Below are 5,586 nucleotides of genomic sequence, written 5' to 3'. Positions count from 1 at the left end.
CGGCGCCGTGGGGAAGCAGCCCTGTCGCAGCAGAGGCTGGTTTGGGGGCGCCCCCTGTGTGCCAGGCTCAGCGGCGAGCCACAGCGACCCGGTCCCCGCTCCGTGGCACGTCCCCTCACCTCCGGCTCTGCTGAGGGAGCTCGTCGCGGGGGTGGGGCGCGTTCATTTCCAGCAACTTCGGGGGCCTTTGCAGTTCTCCCCAAAGGCCGAGGCCGCCTGGTCCCGCCGGACCCGACTCCGCGGGCGCGCGGGGCTCCCGCAGACGCCGACCCGCGCGCGCTCCAGGCGCGGAGGGGGCGCACCCCGCGTTCCCTTTGTGCTTCGAGTTCTGTGGTGACAGGTGTGCGGGGAAGGGTCGCAGGACGTGGGCGCCCGGGTCTCCCTGAGCCTCTCGGGGTGTCCGATGCGTGAAAGCCTGGGCGGCTCAGCGGAGCCCGCGCGCGGAGGCGACTTCACGCGACAGGAGGCTTTGGTGGCGGCTGCTGGCGGGGCGTCCAGGTAGCGGGGGCGAGTCGGGGTGCGGGGCTCCTTGGTGGGGGGCCTGCGTACCGGCCTGAGCTGAGGGGCTCGTTTGCAAAGAGGGGTCCCCTGGAGTAGGAATGCGCCCAACTTTTTTCTGGTATCTCTGCTGCACCCACACCGGGCGGAACGAGGGTGTCACCAAACCCGTCTCCCCGTGTCGTGGGGAGCGCCTGCAGTTCGCTGTGGCGGGGAGCGGATGTTTCGAGCAGGGATTCCACCACCGGTTCGTTTGGACGCTCACAGGACAAATTTGGGAGATGCCTTTGTTTCTGTACTTTGAGGTTCATGGTCATGTCCTTTGGGGAGGGGGCGGGGCCAGAAGACAGGCGCTGGGCGCGCAAGCGGCCCCCGCAGTGGCTTGATCCGCAACTTTGTTCTCTGTCTCTGCCTGAGCCGGTGGAAAAGCACATGGTGTCGTGGGGGCAGACACTTGCAGGTGGTTTTCGGCATTCGTGAGAAAATACACATTTCGCCCGGAGCTGGTGTCCTCATCTTGCTTTTATTCAGGACTGTGTGCCTCCCCTTGGGGGTCCTGGGAGGTCAGACGACCAAGGAACAGAAACAGGTCCTGTGGCGATGTTATTTTTGCCACCTTGTCAGATGCTGTTGATTTGTGTTTGTAGAAGCGGGGCCATCCAGGTGGGATCATGATGATGAACCTGGGCCAGGCTGGACCCTGCCAAGGGACTGGCAAGCTGGGAAAGCCGGCCTTCTATAATTAAGGGCTCTGATGGGAAGAGAGACCCCTTTGGGGGGAGGTGTGGCGCAGGTCACAGCCACCTGGACGTTTCGACAGAGGGCGGAGTTGCTTTTTTGCAGCCTTTATACAAACACTTTCTGGCTGCTTTAGCTCGGGGACGTTGGCTCCTGGAGTCCGGTCAGCGCCTCTTTGCAGGGCCGCTTCCCGTTGCTAGGTCTTCGGGAGTGAATCCAGAGCTCGCCTTTCAAGCGAGTCATCTCCTTATTTTACCTCCTTCTTTTTATTTAGAAGTAGGTCTTCTCATTTTCTTCCCTCAACACACTCAATCTTTTGGCTAGAATTTTTTTCCTGAAAGGTGCACAGGACGTCTGTGCCTTTAATTTAAAAAATAAAGGTAGCCTGAATAATTAAGCTTCTCAGCAGAAACTCCCTCTTTTCTGCCACGTTTGTCTGACACTGGTTTTAGCTTGTCGGGTTCTGCTCTGTTGTATTCGAAGACATAGATATAATATCCATCGGCTTCAATTGCTCTTTTTATCCAGAAATTTAATCTTTTGTGAAGACATGCTTTTGTGTGACTTTAATTGAATTAGGCTAGTTCACATGTCGAGCAGAGAGATGGCTGTATACATAGACATGAGAGCTTTGTTTACGTTTTCCAACTCACAGCGTTTTAAGTCTGGTGAGCGAGACCAGATTTATTACCTGGACTTACTGGTTTTCATATCTTTTTCTGATTATATACCATCAGAAGAAAGCTTGACCATGTATCACTGAAACATATTTATAAATTATAGACACGTACTGTTACGTTGATAGACTGCTTACGCTATGAAACACACAGGGGAAGAAACCAAAGTATAAATAAAGGAAAAATGATAAAGCGGGAGCTCAAGACTGTTTTTCTGCGTTCCACTGGATTCGTTGGCACAGCCCCCGGATGTCCACCCCGCTTTGGAGATGGCCGACGGTTTGGGACTTCTCACCTTCCTCCCTTCTCCCTGCCTCTGCCGGTCATCACCCCTGACACTGCAGCCGGGGTCAGAAGTGTTGGGGTCTGTGTCTGTCACGGGTGGCCATGAGCACCTGCTCCCTGTCATGGATGGAAAGGGAGTAAGAGATGAGTGTGACCCAGGGGTCTTCCTAGATTGAATGTACAGACAAAAAAATGAGGTTTTAATTTAAAGGCTGAAGCTCCAGTGGTCAGAAAGAACGGATCCCATGCGGAAAGCGAGGGCTTTGTCCACTGGTTGTGCTGTGTGTGGGGAGAGGGGGCGCCATCCGCCTGGACCCAGGGTGGCCCTGCCCACGCATGCTGTGGGACAGCCAGGCACTGTGGTGGGGACCGAAAGCGACGGGACAGGTGCAGAGCTGGGTTAGATCGGGTGGGTTATCAGCTCTAGTGAACGAACCCCAAAAATGCCCCATGTCGGATGTGACATCAGTTTGTTCCTCATTCACGGGAATCCCAGAAGGGGTGTCCCTGGCAGCTCCCCTGCAAGGCGTCATTCAGAGACCCAGCCTGCACCTGTCCGGTGCCCCCGAGTCCCCAGCGGAGTCACCGTGTTCACCCACCTCAAGCCAGTGGAGGCCAAACCCCTTGAGTGTGTTCACTGCCCAGACCTGGAAGTCATAGGTGTCACTCGCGTTGGCTGGGTGCGGGTGGCTCTTACTGGAGGGGAGGCTGGGAAATGTAGTCTGTCTGCGTTTCCAGGGAGGAGAGGGAACAGTTGGAGGAACAGGCGGCATTCTCTGACGTTCTGTTACTCTGGGCGATATTTCTTCCACGTTCAGTAAGTGTTACTTCCTTTCCTTCCTCCGACCATGAGCACCGGGACAGAGAGAAGGAAGAAACAAAATGCCGCGAATCCGTACAGAGCGCTCGCCGCTTTTGACATCCTTTGCCAAGCGCTTTGCCCTCCTAGGCGGAGATGAGCATCCCAGCTGCACAGATGGGGAAAACCAGGCTGAGAGAAATGAAGCCATTTGCTCGGCACGGCCAGCAAGTGGCAGAGCTGGGATTCGAACCAGGCTCTCTGGCTCTCGGATTGATTTTTCCTAACAGCGTCACTGTACCATTTTTTGTTCTCGATTCAGTCCTTGTCATGTTGTAGCCGTTGGTCCATCTTTTTCTGGTCTATATAAACACGTTGGAGGAGAATTTAAAAATCCCCTAGAAGAACAAAAACTGCGCCAAATCCGAAACGGGCCACGGTAGAACCTGACGTGATTCGAGTTTGTCTCGCCTACCTCGCAGGACCAGGGGCAGACACGCAGAGCAAGACCCTCCACCACAGGGCTTCTCCGCTTCCCGTGAACGATTGTGAGGGTCTGCGCCCTGATGCGACCTCATCGTGCAGAGCCTGCCACCGTCAGCCGCAGCACGGGACGCGATCTCCTGTTCTCCTCGCGGCCTGAGCAGACATCCTCCCCAGTAAGTGAGCAGCTGACGTGTTCCCCCCTCACCGGCCCGCTGACCGGCCCCCCGGCCCCACAGGAGCAAAGGGCTTTCCTCGCCCTCCCACCTTTGCAAGGTGTTTGCAGGGTTTCCTGCGTGAGCGGAGGGGCCTCTGGACAAAAGCGGCCCCTCGCACCCTCACCCTGCTGTCTCATCCCCCTGATGGGGGGGGACTTGGCCTCATGACCCCTTCCCTGGGTGTTTGTCTTCTACAGGGGTGCTGGAGTGGTTTGGGCTCCCCGTGGCCACCGAGGGGGCACCAGGTGGTCGGCCGTGAGACGGTGCTCTTGCCAAGACAGCCCCTGTTCCAACATCATGGAGTCATTCCTTCCTGTTGTCCAGCACGGGCTGCGGCAGCGTCCCTATGTGTTAACGACACGTGTCTTCTCACCGTGTAGTCAGCACGTGTGCTGCACACTCATCGGTCGCCGCTTTCTAAAAAGCCCCTGGTCATTTCCGCCTAAATTTCTCTGAACTTTTCGTCCTATGAAATCTTCCGTGATTAGTTCTTCTGAAGGCCTCTCCCTTCCACTTTTCCTCATGTCCGTGCCACTCGTGCGTGCATGCTTGTGCACGTCTGTGCATATGTGTGTGCACACGTGTGTATCTGTGTGCATACACGTGTGTGCATGTGTGTGTGTGTGTACATGTGTGTGCGCACAGGTGTGCGTTTTGAAGCCCCTTCCTGTGGTTCAGTGTGGAGCGACGCGTGGGGTCACCCCGCTTCCTGTCGTGCGCACAGGCTCCCAGGCCCCTGTGGGGCCTCGTGCGGGGACTCTGTCCGGCTGCTGTCACAGACGAGCTCTCTGCTCTCAGTGATGTGTCACGACTCTGTATTTCTGGCTCGCGTAGGGGCGCCCAGCGCTCACGGCATAGTTCCTGGCTGAGCGGCTGTCCGTGGGGGCGTTGGAGGGATCTGGTCCCCTCCCCTCTCGTGGCTTCGTCCCCTCCTGTGTCCCCAGAGTCATCTTTGCTCAGACGAGGTGTATGGGGTGTGAGGACAGAAACGTCGTGACAGGTGTCACGGACAGCAGTGGCCCGGCCTGGGCGTGGCGACGTGGCCTCTGCCCGCGTCTGCCTGGCGCTTCCCGCTGCAGGGGCGGCTGGGAAGTGGCGGGAAACGGGCTTGGCGGGAAAGGACCGGTCACTCCCAGGTCTGCAGCGCGGCCGTGCGGCACGACCAGCCAGTTGTCCGCGTACCTCCCTCCGGCTTCGCAGAGCGGAGCGTGTGACTCCTGCTCATTTGCCTGACGGGTGTGTTTTCTTCCTCGCCACGGCGGCCTCTGTTACTGCCCCATCCTTGTGTGTTAAGGCCTAAGTTTTTAGAGCGGTTTCGGGTTCACGATGAAGTGGAGAGGGATGGGGCGAGTCCCTGCACGCCCCCGCCCTCCACCGCCTCCCCGAGGACGGGCCTGACCTGCAGCGACGGACGCCTGTTATCACCTCCTTGCCGCCCGTCCTCAGGAATGGCGCTGGTCTTCACCCTGTGGGCCTGGGGAGTGTGTCAGCAACACGTCCACCGTTACGGAGTGTTCTCAGTGCCCTAGAAATCGCCGTGCTCTGCCCATTCCCCGCCCCGGGAGACACCGGTTGGCTCCCCGACCTGCTCTCACCCAGTGAGGACCACCGCTGGGCGAGATGCGTCGCCGCCTCTCGGTGGCCCCGGCTGGGCCCCGTGCACGCCCTGCACCGATGCCCATGGACGAGGAGTCCGCCAGGAGGACGCGGGCCTGCCCCTGCTCCAGCTGGCTCGCCTCCGGGCGGAGGCTCTGTGTCCTGGGTCACCACCCACGCTGGACAGTGCAGGCCAGAGGCCAGACGGGGAGAAAGCTGGCCGTCTCCAGGGCTCGAGCCCCTTCGCCTAGCTGTGCCCGGAGCGAGTTCACCTCCAGCTCCTCCCGCGCCT

The sequence above is a fragment of the Pteropus alecto genome, unplaced genomic scaffold (genome assembly GCF_000325575.1).
Source record: "Pteropus alecto unplaced genomic scaffold, ASM32557v1 scaffold53, whole genome shotgun sequence".
Lineage (NCBI taxonomy): Eukaryota > Metazoa > Chordata > Mammalia > Chiroptera > Pteropodidae > Pteropus > Pteropus alecto.
The sequence above is the reverse complement of the archived record's forward strand: the minus strand, read 5'-3'. Positions refer to the sequence as shown.